Genomic DNA, 18,038 nt, shown 5'->3' on the forward strand with positions numbered 1-18,038 from the left:
TATTTCCGTAAGTTTTCGATCGCGCAGTTCTCAATGAAATCAAATGGGACACGCGTAGATCTCTTCAGCTACGGATAGGATCATACCTAGGCTGTGTGGGGGCCACGGGAAATCCCCGTGGGCTGATGCTTCCTGTCATACCAGGCATGGTTTTAGTATGCATGTCGAATGCGTCGTTTACGACGCATTCAAGTATGGGGCTGCCGGTAAAGGGTTAAGAGTAACTCTCCATCACTGTAACATGATACTATATACAGTCAGAAAGTGCAATACTTGGAAAAACTTGGAAGGCTGTCGGTTAGCGCTACGGAGATGTGTTGAAGCTAGGTGTCAGGACGTCGAATGTTTCAGTACTTTGTCAGTTTTGTGCCTAGTTATTGCACTTTCTGACTGTATATAGTATCATGTTACAGTGATGGAGAGTTACTCTTAACTCGTATCCAAATGTCCTTTTCTCTTCTACAAATATTTTTTTGTCTTTCAATTTTGCTACAATTTTGCTGCTCGCCTTTTAAATTCTTTGCCCTCCTTGCATTCACGTCTTCAATGCTTTATCTTTCAATCAAACACCTATTAGTAGTAGTAGTAGCAGCAGCAGCAGCAGTACTTCCTCCGCGTCATTAAAATTGTCGCTTCCCATGTCGCAAAGTTTGTGACTTGGCTCATCTAGGCAGACTGTCGGAAACACTGTTTTCTGTGTTTGAACATTGGTGCAACCGCATCGTTCGCGTCGGCATTTATCAATACTGCAGGCTCGGGTATAAGAATCCTGGTATCTCTACTGAATACGAAAGGCTGAAGTGGACGATGTCGAGAACAAAGTGTTCTCAAATTCTAAACATGCGTTACTTGTGGGGCATGGTGCTGCGAAGGTAGCAGATCTGAAAACACCAACAAATCAGCGAAGCGCTTGCCAAGGAAAGAAGGTGCGGAACTGCTTACCCTATCCTGCTGGAAGTTCGTTACAGTGTCCTCGAAAAATGCCAGCTTGCCTTCATAGCCTGCCCACCTTGGCAATTTTCTTCGGGGGTGAAGTTTTACTCAACGCAGAAACACAATTCAAAGTTCTGCAGATTCATGAAGTTCTAGCGAATCCTTTCGGCTCTACTTTGCATGTGCTGTGCAACGGTGACTCATAGGAAAAGTCCTCTTTGAGAGATACCGATAGATGCAGGTCGTTGCGCATGCAATCATATGTCAAAAAGTTCAAGCGTATTTTGTGTTTCGCTATTTGGCGCTCCGTGAATCCACGTAGGGCTATATCAAACGACATATCACTGGAAACCTTTTATTTTAGTGTTCCAGCGAGCTATCATTTGCGATCATTGGAGAAAGATCACCAGAGTTATGGTACTTTGAACACTGATGTATATGCACTGTAAAAATGTATTCACTGTGACAACGAGTATTCTCGCTCTCGGGAGTACTGCGTACATTCTTTGGACGAGTTAACTGGTCCTCTGTCCTCAAATGCTTAGTCAATACAGTATACTCCACAATATGTTTTACTCACACCCTACACATACAACTGCTTTTAGTGAGATGAAGTGTGCTTCAGGTTTGGAGAAGATCCTCACCAGACATGTTGAAAATGGTCTTGGGGCTGAAAATAGAATATGGCTAATTTCTTTCCTCTTTTTTTCTCTCTGTTGACCTTGTGCCCAGTTCTCAATTGCAGTGTGCCAGTTATTTCATTTGGTAGGAGTAATGCTTCACTCGTTCAAGATGGTGCTCCTGTTCAGTTTACCTGTCAGCATGGATACTTTCTATGGGGAAAGTCTTCAGCTACATGCAATGGTGATGGTAGTTTGAGCTCGGTACCATCATGTTATAGTAAGTTAAAAGTAGAAATGTGCATATTACTTTCCTTTCACGGTCGGCTTGCAAATAAGTACATTGTCATTGTTAGGGACAATGATGACGGGTAGATGATAGGTAGACAAGCAACTATCATCATCAGAATCCCATCGCTATTTTACTCCAAGGCGTTGTTGCCATGGTGAAAGTGCGTTCTATTGTTTGCCATAAAGAAATGACTTTATGCCATTTGTATGTGTTTGTGTATGTGTGTGTGTGTGTGTGTGTGTGTGTGTGTGTGTGTGTGCGTGCGTGCGTGCGGGTGTGCGTGTTTGCATGTGTATATGTGTGTATATGTATTTGTGTGCGCGTGTGTGTGTGTGTGTGTGTGTGTGTGTGTGTGTGTGTGCCTGTGTGTGTGCGTGTGACTCCAGAGCTGAGTGGGAATACCTTTTGCCCAGCATCTTTGGCCATAACTAGAGTATCAATCCCTTCAAACGTCTACTTGAATTACACTTCAGCACAAGCACTGTGCAGCAGGAACAATGGCACAATTCTCTCTGAATCGTCGTTCCAAGCTGGCTGCTCCGCTGGTTCGTCAACTCATCCTGTCCTTGCATGGAGAGGATTGCCAAATGCTAAGAACAAAGCATTAACCACCTTGGGCTATTCATATGTCCTAGCAGCGCGTTTACGTGTTGTGTGTGAAATACGTGAGTCGATGTTCATTTTGTTTTAATTCCCGTATTAAGGTATAATAAGGAGATCATGTATGTACAAAACATGTATTGGTAATAACTTTGGCATACATCAATATTTTTCAACCAAACTGCCTGTAACGATACACTGGGTTAGTTGTCATTAATTTCCGACATCAAGTGTCTATTATAAACAGAATGACGTCATCAGTGCTACTTTTTATGTTCAGATTTCAAGCCAAAATGCGGAGAAAAACACAGTAAGACCACGATGCCTGGTGAATTGGATAGCCTTTGGGCCCAAGAGAAAGGATATTGGTGGATATTGTACATAGATAACAACATTTCGCTGGAAACCAGTGTCGACTTGTTTCACCATACGCACTGTACACATTTAGTATACAAATCTGTCATACCTCCTGGTCTGCTCAGACTCACCACCATGATTTTTTGTTTTGTTTGTGTAGTATCGATAACCAGCACATTCCCGCTTGCTGGGATATACAGCTAACCAATGCAACAACTCTCATTTGCCAAAGTCATTCCCGACACTGCGCATTTAGGGAGGAAGCTGTCATCATGAGCAAAGAATGGAATGGGGGCACTTTACGTCAGGTGCTTCCTCATGGTGGAGCATCAAGCAGCTTGGTTCTCTTATGGGGGGTGCTGAGGGTATCGACAGGAGATTTTGCTGGCATCCCAGGCATACGGTAGCATGTGCAGCCTCTGGCTGCGGCGCAAGCATGTGCCAGAAAGGTCCAGGCTCAAGCTGTCCAGCTCGCTTGTGCTGCCTGACCTCCTTTACAACTGTGAGACATGGAGAGTGCCCCAGGCAGTCTTTCAGCGACTTGACTGTTTTCACCGCCGACAGCTCAGAAACCTGATGGGAGTGCGATATCCAGACAGAATTACAAAATAATGATGATCTGTATTCCAGATGTGGCTCGCAGCCACTGTCGGAGCTTGTTGCCAAGCGACGCCGTAGCCTCATTGGCCATGTGCTGAGGATGAGTGAGCAGTTACCCCCTTGCCTTGCGATGTCCTGCTATTTTTAAGCGGGGTCACTTGGACGAAGGGGCTGTCCCGCAGCTACTCTCCCTACCACCATCATGAAGGACTCCTTTTTTGGAAATTATGGATATAATGCTGAAAGATGAGTAAGCACCACATACAAAATCCTGCAACAGCAAAGAAGCAAAACCATTAGTAGGCTGAGCAAAGAGCAAGCAATGGCAGAAAATCACCTCCTTGCCTTCAAAGAAAATGGATATGAGTGCTTTCTTGGTTGCAACCAAGAATTTCGAACATTGAACGTGATATTCTGACCGTCTTTCAAAACAAAACCAGCCTGAGATTTCTTGTCATCTACACAAGGAAGGTCTGCATCTGGTTTTGGTTCTGGAGTGGGCTGCCGATCGACCCACATGAATAATAGATACTTCGAAAAAACACTTGGTTCTTGACTTCAATAAATACTGCACTCAGATTCAATAGACGTAAATACTTTGTTTACAATCTTGTACTTGTAGAGATATCAACAGTAAACTTCGTTAGAGAGGGGAGAGCCTAGAATAAATCCTACTTGTTTCTTCTCTTCTCTCTATTCTATAACTAAAGTAAAAGACCATGAAAGACAAGACAGATGTCAAGCGCGCGCCACTTCTGCCACGTGCAATCTATGCATGGGAAATGCATGCTAAATACGAATGGTACTATGTATGGACAGCACAATAGGTCAGAGCTGGATCGGGAGGGTCCTGCAGCGCATGCAGCAAGGCTACTAATGTAGAAGTCTAAAGAGGATGCAGCCAATATATGCAGCATGCTGGGGACAAACATGCACGCGCTGGCTGTAAACAATACACAGGCTGGGAGTGTAAGCATAAGTGTTTGTACCGTTGCAGGACAAAGAGTATCGCTTCGCGACACTCCGGGCCGAGAAATAGCTGAGACGCCTTACAATACATGCGAGAGCAACAAAGGTAAGACAAATTTATAGGTCAAAGAAGAAACCAAAGACAAATTCAAAATAGAACACCTACCAAAGGTGACTGGACTACACTGCGTTACTCTCTCTCAGAGCACGCTCAGAGCACGCACAAATCACCACACTTGTCTGCTGCAGTTCGTTTCGGGCCACGGTCTGGGATGCATTGTCTATTTGAGGCAGTAGATTGTGATGTCGGTTGGGCTGAGGGCTGTTTCTATGGACTTGACTGTTGTAACAGCGGGCTTGGCGGGTGTGACGGACATTTGAGCGGAAAATGGAGAGAAACAGGACGGCATAGTTGCTTTCCAGAGGGTTGTAGCACTGTCGCTGATCGAACTGCGCCATATGAACTTGTGATTTCAGTTATGCGTCCCATGATCCAGCGTCCTCTTGGTAGAACAACCTCCTTCACTAACACCACTTCACCAATCTGGGGCACTCTGGGGACTTCCTTGCGAAGTGTAGCAAATGCATTATGTCGTAAGCTAACCTGATACTCATTCCTCCAACAGATCCAGAATTGATTGAGTATGTGTTGTCCGACCTTCCACAACTTGCTCAGTGACGGCTGATTGAAATCGGGGTCATCATCATCATGTGCACAATCAATACCAAGACCTTGCCTAGACCTAAGAACTAGAAAATGAGCCGGAGTCAGAGCCTCCCCTTCCCCCAAAGACCCACATGCAGTTAACGGTCTAGTGTTGATGATAGCGGCTGCTTCACCTAGTACGGTGTCCAGCTGGGTCGGCCATAGACAGCGTCGACCAATTGACTCCCTCAGCTCCCGCTTAACGACGCAAACTAGGCACTCAAATACTCCTCCCATCCAGTGGGCATGTTCTACGATGAACGACCATTTGATGGCTTGGCCGGCTGCCTAGCTTTGGACATCGGCATCTTCTGTGGTGTCTGTCCAAGCTTGCCGTAAGGCTTGGTCGGCTAATTTGAACTGTGGGGCGTTGTCAGACCACATATGAGAAGGACATCCACGGCGCGCAATAAACCGACGGAGACAGAGAATAAACTGATCGGCGGTCATATCACTCACTAGCTCCAGGTGAATGGCTCGAGTGACGAAGCAGGTGAATAATACAACCCATGCTTTCTTCACTGAGTATAATACTGTACTGAGTATAATACTGTACTGAGTATAATACTGTAAGAAAGGGTTTGCTCCCCACACCGGAGCTCGCGCTATTCCGCCGACTTTACTTGACACTTGACACTACTTCGTAGTATAATACTGCACTGAGTATAATACTGCACTGAGTATAATACTGTACTGAGTATAATACTTTATCACTCTCTTATTATTGACCCCCACAGAAACTTGTGATCTCTAAGCGGTCAAATATCAGCATATATTGACCGCTTATATTGACCACTTATTATTGACCACTTAGCCCGAGGACTTAGAACTTTTCCTCAACTTAGAAAAAATCAGAACTGAAAGAAGAAAAATCTGAAGCCAAATGCTGGGATTTGAACCCAAACTGTCAGATTCTCAGTCAAAGAACTTGGGGAACATACTACAAGAGACAACTGAAAACTTCGGTTTACACAGAAGTAATGTCCAATGTAAACGGCTTATGTACATACTATTATACTATTACAATAGTATTCCTTTCTTCCTATAGCAAAGCAAAAACAGTTTTAGGTATGCTATGTCGTGATAAATCTATTATTGCCCTCATAATCGGTCAATATATGAAATATAGACCTCGTAAAAGACCTCGGGGGACCTCGGTCTTTTACTCGTTCTATATTTCATATATTGACCTCTTTAATCGTGCAATAATAGATACGTACTGAGTATAATTCTTCATGCTTTCTTCGCGCCGAACTCGGATTTCACCAGCAATGGTCCGAAGTAGTCAACTCCGCAACTAGAGAATGCAACTGCTAGATTTACGTGCTCTGTTGGTAGGGGTGCCATCTGTGGGGTTGCAAAGGGTCCACCTTCGACTTTGCGACACACCCAGGCACGTGCGCAGGGGGGGGGGGGGGTCCCGTTGCCTGGAAACCCCCCAAATGTTCCAAACGAGCAACGTTTTGAGCATTTTTTGGTAGGGCGCATGATCGATCTGGCAAGAATGGCAAAACTTCAAAAGATCGTAACTCAGTCAAATCTCGCTCAAATCCAACGTTCCAAATATCCAGGTCGAATAGAAAACTCTTAGCAGTCGGTTGAAACAATTTGCGAAGCGCTGCAAGCAATGAATCGTGAGATAAATCATTCGTAAGTTGAGCCGCGATCTCGGCAATTTCAAAAGCGCACAGTGCGACTTGAGTATCGAGAATTTGAGATTTTCGTCGCGCTGATTTGCTCAAATTTGCAGGGGCTTCACTAGTGATACTTTCAAGAGCACATAAGGCAAAAAATCGAAACTCTGCGATCAAGACGGCTTCAGACAAGGTGTTGGAGTTTTCTATTCTGGCATTGCATCTCAGCAAACCGGTGTTGTCGACGAACAGTTGAAGCTGACGGATCAAATCATTCTTCTTGTTCTTCTTGATGTCACTGAACACGTGTCCATAGGCTGACTGTTGGATATGCCCAATCCACATATCTCGAGCTGCTCTTCGCTCCTAAGAAGTTAGAACTGGCGACTCGTTTTGAGGTGTTCCTGCTTTCGAATTGTTGGCGAACCGGCGTACCCATCCAGTTGTGGAGATCAGCTTATGAAATGACGAGAAGCGGGTAGTGTCGATGTCAAATGGACCACTGGGTGTTGGAGTAGAGTGATCTGTAGCAACGCAAGTAGAGGCTTCTTGAAACTGGGTTGCTGCACTTCCGGAGGACCCTCCTCAGGCAAAGGAAAAGAGTGATCTGTACAGGTGCGAAGCCAAGGTGGGCCATGCCACCAAAGATCTGTAGTGTTAGCTGTTGGTGGTTGACCACGCGACGGCATATCAGCAGGCATATCAGCAGGCATATCAGCAGGATTTAGTTCCCGGCTGGCAACATGAGTGAACTGGACAGTCTCGGGTTCTCGCGGATTTCTGCAAGTCGCTTCTCCACAAATGCTGGTTGTGTCTTCTTGCTCTGGATCCAGCCAAGGACGCAAGAAGAATAGGAATGTAAACAAATTCGATGTACTGGCAGCTGACCTTTCAGGAACTTGATAACACGTGCACCTAGAAGAGCCGCTAGAAGCTCCAGTCGCGGAATTGTGATGGCCTTCAAAGGTGCCACTTGAGTCTTATTGAAGACAATGTCGGATGATGCTTCATTGTTCCCAATCTTGCGCAAATATGCAACAGCACCATAAGCTAGCTGAGAGGCGTCACAGAATACATGGAGCTCGTAACGCTCTGTGTCCTCAGGGTGTAGACCTGCGGACCTGGGAAATGTGACAGATGATGCTTTGTCCACCTCTATAGCAATCTCACGCCACCTACGAGATAAGCTTCACTGAGGAGATCGTCCCAATCATACTGTTCACGCCAACTATCTTGCATGAGCGCTTTGGCAGAGACGGAGCATGGAATCCAAGTGGATCAAAAAACTGGGCAATCGCCTGAAGAAGCTCACGTTTGGTGCAGACTACAGTCCATTCAGAAAAAGATGATATCCTAGTTTTTGGCCATAAACAGGTCAAATTTTGAGTTTTCGTCACAGTTTTTTGGCAATCCCCCAAGGAATGCTCTTCCAATTGTGTTTTTGAAGTCTATTTCTCCAAAAAAGCAAGGCATAACAGGAATAGGATTTCGGCCAGGTTTTGCCCCCAAAGCACTGAATTGGGTAAAACCATGAAAATCCAGGCCGTTCACTCCACTTGCATAACAGTACATCTGCGGTTCGAACCCCAGTTGAGGTGCCTTTTTTGGACCCTTTTTCAAGTTTCGAATCGCGCGGCACTGTACAGTGTACCACAAAATCTCCAAGCACGGGAGTTCTCCAGAGCCAGCGCTCGTCTTTTTCTGAATGGACTGTAGTCTCTCCGATGCGTGGGTACTGCTAATAGCGAGAGCAAGAGTCCATAAACAAGAGTGTGCAACGCGCAGCTACATGAAAATGACGTAATGTTGAAAACGAGTCGCAACAGACTATATCTATGTGGTGTTGCTCACTCTGGGGGTTAGTGACTCTCGGCAAGAGTGTCTAGTGCTGTGTCCCAGTTCATTACAAGACATTTGTGGGTGGACGAGGTCGGCTTATCATTTGCTGGTAGGGAGGCAACATATTCTGTGTCGTTGGATGCCCACTCCCTTAGATTCATTGTAGCAGACGAGAAGACTGACTTTGTGTAGGCATAGTAATCCTGCGCGTCGGTGGTGGTGCGTTTGCTGATCAGGATGTTGTCCACGTACGTATTGTCAACGATCTCGCTGGCCTGCTCATCGTTCGACTGGGATGACAAGTGATGTCTGATTGTCTCTGCCAGAAGAAAGGGACTGGAGATCACTCCGAAGCGCACTCTTGCGAATCTGTACACTACGATGTTGTCTATGCTAGGTGGCTGGGTGATTTCCTTGAGCCACAAGAATCTCATCACGTCACGGTCTTGTGTGTGGAGCGACATCTGTAAGAACGCTTTCTCGATGTCGCTTGCTATTCCGATTGGAACGTTCTGAATCGCATGAGGATGCCAGCTAAATCTGGAAGCAAGAAGGACCGCGATGGAGGCAGTCATTCAGACTGCTTGCTGAACTACTGGACTTCGCTGATGCGTCACAGACAACGCGTACCTTGGTTGTAGGTTTGTCCGGTCAGACAACACAATGGTGGGGCAGGTAATGCACTGGGCCACTGGGCTTGTCCTGTACCACCATTTCTACAATACCATTGGTAGCTTGTTCTTTGATGGTGCTGTCATACTTCTCAAGCAACTCTGGTTGTTTGGAGAGTCGGCGTAGAAGGGACCGGAGGCGTCCGTACGCCAGGCCCCAGTCTTCCTGAAGATCTAGCTGTGTAGGGTCAGAGCGCCAAGGCCATGATACCACATACCTGCCGCCTTCGAACGTTACTGATTTCTGGAAGGCTTCGTGGGCTTTTTCATCATCACTAAGTTCACTTTCGGGAGTAATTTCAATTCCTTCCAGGTTCCAGAATTGCTTCAGATCGAATTCTGGCTCAAGTTTGCTGCTTTCTGTAGCTACGACAAGAGAAGTTGCTGTTTTCAGACCTGCTATCTTCGCAGCAATATGCGCCGCACATAGCGCATTTTAGGATTTTGAAAACACTCTGTTCTTGCCATTGTCAACTTCAGCATTTCGAATTCAGGAGAGACACCAGTATTCTTATACACTAGCTTGCAAACTTGATAAATGCCCACGCGAACGATGTGGACTGGCAGGAACTCCAGAAAAAAACGATTCGCGCTGTGGGGCGGATTAGTGCGGAGTGCAATGAATTGTTTGGTGTGGAAGAGAGCTCCGACAAAGTCTGAGACCACCACGGCTTCAGAAACAAGGAGACATTGTTCAGGAAGGCTCGCACCAATAATCAAACACAAAAGACAAAAGCGATTCCGACCGTCTCACTAAGACGAGCAAGTCACACACATTGCGATATGGGAAGCCACAATTTTAATGACACGGAGGAAGTAATAATAAAATCTTTATTAGGATGACCCAGAGGCTTGTCGCCTATCAAGGGGTTCACCAATTTGAAGGGTATTCAACCATGCACAATGCCTCTTATGTACATACACGTGTATGAACTAAGGTAAATGTTGTAAGAAGCCAATCTTCACTGATTGATTCTCAAGATAACGGAAACTTATCTAGAGGGCGAGCCTTTGAAGCTGAACCGCTAAGTAACACAAATATTGAATTAGCACTGTAAATCATATTATTTTAACGACCCGCAAAGTTAACGATTTTCTGATTTTCGAAGGTTAACGGTTTGAAAAGTTAACGATTTTCTCAGACAGCTGCAATAATACTAGGAATTCTCGTCACGGACATTCATTGTTGTCCAACACATGCACAGTATACCTCGATGTCAGGAGAATAAAGAAAATGAAGTTTATCCAGCCGCTTCGTCAAAACTCATCTGAGAGACTTCGGAGTTGTTTGGGCCAACTGCTGATCGTCTCTGCTACATGTATCATCTAGATCTTTCGATTGTTGAATTCCGTTGAGAATTGCCCGAGTTACGATCCATTGAACACGCGCTGCATGCCATAATGTGAAATGATCGATTTCAATCGTGCGAGGCCCAAATGCATACCACTTTTGCTACCGAACTTTAAAATAACGACAAATCTTTGCTCGTTAACTCGTTAGATTTACTTGTTCGTTATATATTCATGATTTACAGTAATTTTTTTTGTTAAAGAATTCCCCTTTAGCAACGGTAAGCAGCAGCGCAATCATGTAAAATGTACCATTTCTTTTTTTTTTTACGTTATTCTGTGCACAGCTCTGCGCTGTAATGTACCTTATATTGCCAATGGTACTGCTGACAGAACAGTGGTGAAAGTCTCCCACAATGTTACATTTTCATGCCAAGAGGGTCAGGGGATTGTGGGTGATGCCACACCAAGTTGCTTGCTTAATGGAAGTCTCACTTCAGTGCCATACTGCGGTGGTAAGTGTTCAGCTGGATCTACAGTACTGACATTTTTTGTCAAACTCAAATTACTGATTAAAATTGTATCAATACTGTAAATGATCGATGTGGAGACAACACTTTTAAATGTCGCACTAATGTAGTTAGTGCGTGTTAGCATCCACTGATCACGCTGCCATGTTTGCATTCGCCACGCACCGCTGTGTCAGTGCTTTGCGCACTGCACTTAAACAGCCAGCGCATGGATTTAGGCTCGCTTAGCCTGACGGTCGCGCAACTGGTTCCTTTCAACTTTTGTGCACTGCATTCACACTGCCAGCGCATGGATTTGGGCTCTTTTTCTTCTAATATTGGAGCATGGTGCTGGTTTTTGCGCTCTTAGGCTCCCACAGTTTCTCGCCGGGGTAAAACTGGCATCCGGACGGCCTGGTTTCAAACATTAGGATTTAGGTATTAGCTTGTATTGGTGGTAGTGGTAGTACTCAATTCTATGGTTTCTTTTCTGGCGGTGTTCAAGCAGTTTTGGGTTTAGAGGTTTTTCTTTTCTTTCCTTCCCTTTTTTCTTTTATAAATATTGCGGTTGCCATTAATATTTTTTATTTGAAACTCGGATGTTGAGTCATAAATAAATGTAGAAGAGAAAAGGACATATGGATACGAGTTAAGAGTAACTCTCCATCACTGTAACATGATACTATATACAGTCAGAAAGTGCAATACTTGGAAAAACTTGGAAGGCTGTCGGTTAGCGCTACGGAGATGAGTTTCAGTACTTTGTCAGTTTTGTGCCTAGTTATTGCACTTTCTGACTGTATATAGTATCATGTTACAGTGATGGAGAGTTACTCTTAACTCGTATCCATATGTCCTTTTCTCTTCTACAAATATTTTTTTGTCTTTCAATTTTGCTACAATTTTGCTGCTCGCCTTTTAAATTCTTTGCCCTCCTTGCATTCACGTCTTCAATGCTTTATCTTTCAATAAAACACCTATTAGTAGTAGTAGTAGCAGCAGCAGCAGCAGCAGCAGTACTTCCTCCGCGTCATTAAAATTGTCGCTTCCCATGTCGCAAAGTTTGTGACTTGGCTCGTCTAGGCAGACTGTCGGAAACACTGTTTTCTGTGTTTGAACATTGGTGCAACCGCATCGTTCGTGTCGGCATTTATCAATACTGCAGGCTCGGGTATAAGAATCCTCGTATCTCTACTGAATACTAAAGGCTGAAGTGGACGATGTCGAGAACTAAGTGTTCTCAAATTCTAAACATGCGTTACTTGTGGGGCATGGTGCTGCGAAGGTAGCAGATCTGAAAACACCAACAAATCAGCGAAGCGCCTGCCAAGGAAAGAAGGTGCGGAACTGCTTACCCTATCCCGCTGGAAGTTCGTTACAGTGTACTCGAAAAATGCCAGCTTGCCTTCATAGCCTGCCCACCTTGACAATTTTCTTCGGGGGTGAAGTTTTACTCAACGCAGAAACACAATTCAAAGTTCTGCAGATTCATGAAGTTCTAGCGAATCCTTTCGGCTCTACTTTGCATGTGCTGTGCAACGGTGACTCATAGGAAAAGTCCTCTTTGAGAGATACCGATAGATGCAGGTCGTTGCGCATGCAATCATATGTCAAAAAGTTCAAGCGTATTTTGTGTTTCGCTATTTGGCGCTCCGTGAATCCACGTAGGGCTATATCAAACGACATATCACTGGAAAGCTTTTTTTAGGGGTTTCAACGACGTATCATTTGCGATCATTGGAGAAAGAATACCAGAGTTATGGTACTTTGAACACTGATGTATATGCACTGTAAAAATGTATTCACTGTGACGAGTATTCTCGCTCTCGGGAGTACTGCGTACATTCTTTGGACGAGCTAACTGGTCCTCTGTCCTCAAAGGCTTAGTCAATACAGTATACTCCACAATATGTTTTACCCACACCCAACACATACAACTGCTTTTAGTGAGATGAAGTGTGCTTCAGGTTTGGAGAAGATCCTCACCAGACATGTTGAAAATGGTCTTGGGGCTGAAAATAGAATAGGGCTAATTTCTTTTCTTTTTTTCTCTCTGTTGACCTTGTGCCCAGTTCTCAATTGCAGTGTGCCAGCTATTTCATTTGGTATGAGTAATGCTTCACTCGTTCAAGATGGTGCTCCTGTTCAGTTTACCTGTCAGCGTGGATACTTTCTATGGGGAAATTCTTCAGCTACATGCAATGGTGATGGTAGTTTGAGCTCGGTACCATCATGTTACAGTAAGTTAAAAGTAGAAATGTGCATATTACTTTCCTTTCACGGTCGGCTTGCAAATAAGTACATTGTCATTGTAGGGGACAATGATGATGGGTAGATGATAGGTAGACAAGCAACTATAAAATCGGTTGTGGCGACAAACGCGATTAGGCCGGCTGTAGGGACGCCGTAATGTCGCACTCGCCCCAGCACCATTCAAACAATTCCCTTTGGCAGTTCACGGCACGAACTTCAACAAAGCCCCGTGAATGCGTACTGGGGAAAGGCTAGACAGCATGTCTCTAGACATCAATAGGCATCGTAGGAAAAGCCAGTCAATAGCACAAAAGAGCGAAAGCCTTTGTCACGGTTCGGTTTCACTCGCGCACCGGGCCCGAGCTGCCAGCGCAAACAAATGCTGGGCGCGAGCTGGCAGCACAAACAAACACCGTACTCACACGAGACCGTTGGGCCAACGGATAGCCACAGCCATCAAAAACAGGAACAAACCCATCCACGGCTCTTTCTCTTGCTAGCTGTGCTGCTGCGTGCATCCAACTGTTTTGCAATTTCTCCCTCCCACCCACGCCTCTTGATCTGTCCTAGCTCACTATTCTGGACAAATATTAATTCATTTGCAATGAAGCGCGGGGGGCCGGCGGGGGCATTCGGCGGCTTGGTCTGATTCCTAGCTTGGTAACCGGCTTGAGGTTTCCAAGGTTGCTATGACAACGTGCAGTCATGCGCAGGGCCACCCAACATGCATTTGGGGGCCCAGGAAAGACAGAAACGCGTTGCTAGGCAACAGCAAAAGCGCTCAGCGAGTATCACGCTACTCATGCAGCGCGCACGTTGGCTTAGGGTATCACGCTACCCTTGCGCTGCGGGGTACCACATTGCCCCTCGCTGGAATCAGACCCGCGCCCCGGATACCTTGCGCTGGCCTCCTGACGGCCAAACTCAACCAACTTGTGCGCTGTGACTGGGGTTGTGCATGTATTACTATAAGCAACATAGTGTGGCCCAGGTCGGCAGACTTTCAATTACTGAATTAGCCAAGCGAGCTACTCAGGCCAGGGTGCATGATTACTATTCGCAGCACTTATCGTCCATGGCGCAGTCGGGTTAATCATCAGAATCCCATCGCTATTTTACTCCAAGGCGTTGTTGCCATGGTGACAGTGCGTTCTATTGTTTGCCACAAAGAAATGACTATGCTATTTGTATGCGTTTGTGTGTGTGTGTGCATGTGTGTGTGTGTGCGTGTGTATGTGTTTGTGTGCGTGTTTGCATGTGTATATGTGTGTATATGTATGTGTGTGTGCGCATGTGTGTGTGTGTGTGTGTGTGTGTGTGTGTGTGCGTGTGCGTGCGAGTGTGATTGTTTGCATGTGTATATATGTGTGTGTGTGTGTGTGTGTGTGTGTGTGTGTGTGTGTGTGTGTGTGTGTGCGCGTGCGTGCGAGTGTGAGTGTTTGCATGTGTATATGTGTGTATATGTGTGTGTGTGTGTGTGTGGGGGGGGGGGGTGTGGGTGAATGAAATGCGTGTTTGTGGGTGCTTGCGTGCATTACTGCAGAGTTGATGGGCAGCAACCTTTGCAGATCATCTGCTGTTACTACTATAATATCAATTCCTGGCCTCATGTTGAATTACGCTTCAGCAAAAGCACTGTGCAGCAGGCACAATGGCACGATTCTCTCGGAAACATCGTTCCGCAATTCATGCTCGGTTGGTTTGACAGATGTTTACACCGTTTCATGGAGAGGATTGCAGAATGCAAATAACAAAGCATTCGACACCAATGGCAGGGAAACAGATCTAGCGCAGCGTTTGGGTGTCGTGTGTGAAATACGTAAGTCGGTCTTCAATTAATTTTGTTTCATTTCGAACATGAGCCACGCCAAGCTACCGGTAATCCACAATTACAAGAAAATTCTGGACAGGACAATGCAAACCTGCTACATCCACTCAGGCACATAGCTGCCAAACCAGTTCAATGTCGACTCACTGCATAATGTCAATGTCAAATACATCCTGCAGGTGAAGATTAGGATGTTGGCATCCATTGTACAGACACTAGTCACATTTTCTGCGTCTTTTGCTGCATACACGATAGATACTACCGTGGCCTTGGTGGAGAAGGGAGAGGCATCAGGCAAACTGTTGCAGCTCTCCACTATTCCGTTTCTCTATCCTCCAGCGACTATGTCTGTCAAACTGCTGGCGTTGGACCTGAAAGCTGTGATGACCAGCGAATACAGAGGTTGTCCCTGTTAGCGCACCATCTGTGGTCAGCGGGATTTGTGATACCGAGCTGAGCAGCTGCACGTGCCTCCAAAGAGCTGCCTGGAAGGTGGCAGTTTGTTCGGCTCTACGGAGCCTCGTGTCTCGATACCAGTGCAAACTAAAGGCAACCAATGAAAGTAATTAAAGTTAAAAAAACAAGCAGTGGTACAAGCACACATCAGGGTTCCTAACAAAAATGCTTGCTAGCATTCCTAAATTGTTTTACCACATTTTTTAGCAACCCTGATGTGTTTTTTTCTCTTGAAAAGACAACTTTTGCACATTCTGGTTTCCAGGGATCAGTAACTGTTATGCCATTCAAAACAAGTCAAATTCTTCCTGGACAGGGTGTCACACAGCTCAGTTCTGATGACCCCTGTCTCCAAGATTAACTTTTCTCCAATCCACTGGCTTTCCAGCGGACTCACTCTCTCACAGCTACGAGAGAAATTTATTCTCATTTCACTCCACCTCGATGGATTTTCATCGTCCTGGGCTCGTTGGAAAGATCAGGACCAAGCGAATCCATCCTGGCAGCTCTCAGCTCCATAGACACATCAGGGCAACTTCCACGTCCTCTCCCAACTACTCCACCGTGTCTCGGAACGGCATGACAACTCAATTTCACATTCTTGTTTGGCTTCTTGCCCAAATTCAACCGATGTTCACAATGCGCAATGCGTTTATGTTTGACGAAGTTACGAAACTTTGTACACTTGTCTATGCACTGCAATATATCGCGCGAATTTTTTGCGAGTTAAGTCGTACGTAGTGGATCAGGTCATGCATAAAGCGCGAGTTAACTCGTACTCAGCACGCAAAGGGTTAATAAGACGAGCAAGATCTCCGACACTCAAATTGGATGAATGCTTGAAGAATGCACCTCACAGATACGTGTCCATGTCTTGATGTCATTGCTTACAAAGGAAACATATGAGTACTATTTAAATGTTTCACTTGTGTGTGTGTGTTTTTTTACCATATGTATGTATGTACAGTGGCAGTTAACAGGTGTGAAGTACCCACCATTGTGAATGGAACCAGTACGAAAACATTTATACAATATGGTGAAGTTCTAAACTACTCATGCAATGACGGGCTTATAAAATCTGCATTCCCAATTTGTGAGCCGAATGGACGTCTAAGTGCGACTCCTACTTGTGAGAGTAAGTGGAAGCAGCCTTATTGTGCTTAAGTTCCTACTGATGATTCCGTATTTTCAATTGCTTTTTTAAGATGATGAAAGTGTCTGCTACAAACATCTGAGCTTGCGCTTCTTGGCGGCTGATTTAACACTTGACTCGTTCGCGACTGTTTCTGGAGCACACAACAAGCACACATCAAACATTCCACTCGCCAATACAGAAAGTATTTAAAAATGTCCATTTGCTCCACTTCCAAAGTAGGTGAGGAACTCTACTTCCTAAAGTCAGTTTTTCTCATGAATGGATATCTGAAGAGCTGTTGAGAGGACTTATGAGTGAAAGAGGAAAAATAATATGAAGACAATTTCATGCAGGCAGAAATAGAAAGACAATAATTTCATGGAGTCAAAGAATAGAAAGACAATTTCATGGAGTCAGGAACAAAGGGCACATAGCAACCAAGTGTATGTCCAAGACACGGTGCAGTAAATGTGATAGACGGCATCGCACCAACATTTGTGTCAACCGGCAGCAGACATTCTCCGGAACTTGCACCCGCATGCCCAACTCAGCATCTGTCCGGCTGTTGAGCAGACAGATTGCAAGTTGCTGCTTCTCATACACCGTATCCTTCATGGCAATGTCAGTTTGCTGCTCAAATCACACCTGGAACGCTGCTCGCTGCCCCGTGCCACCAGAGTTCAGGATGCCTGCAATCTGCCCCTTCCCAACATCCGCAGTACTTCGGGATCTAACAGACCAGTATTTGCTGCTGCTAAGTTGTGGAATCTTTCGCCCCCTAGTCCTGCCCTACCACATGCCAATGCAAACGTCTATTGAAAGTTTACTTTCTCGGCTAATGCTATGATGTTCCCTATCCCCGAGAGATCTCTAGGCTCACTGTTTTCTTGACTCCACCCATGATTGAAAGTTTACTTTCATGATTCTTACGCTGAGAGATTCCTAGACTCACTGTTTTTTCACCCCTTAATCCAGGGTATCTAATCTTGTTCTTAAATCTTTCCTCCCTTTCCATCGTAATCATAACATTGGTCATGATTGCCCGTTTGACTTGCGATGTAAAATAAAAATAAAACAAAAACAAAAAATTACATGAGTTCCGAATTGCCATTCTAGCCTTTGGTCAGTCAAGAGCCAAGACCTGTCACCAACTGGAGGACGACTGCTCCACCCATTGTTGAGTCCTTACTGAAACTGGCCCTGGCAGGGATGCTGATGTCTGTCATCGCCGACACGGATGACAGCAACGCTTCGACAGATCACGCGTGTGTCAATAGGTCCGTCAGAGAAATACTGCTCTCCATAAAGGCTTTCTCTCACAGACTACGAAGTCTAGAAACATAGCT

Source organism: Sycon ciliatum, chromosome 9 (assembly GCF_964019385.1).
Source record: "Sycon ciliatum chromosome 9, ocSycCili1.1, whole genome shotgun sequence".
NCBI lineage: Eukaryota > Metazoa > Porifera > Calcarea > Leucosolenida > Sycettidae > Sycon > Sycon ciliatum.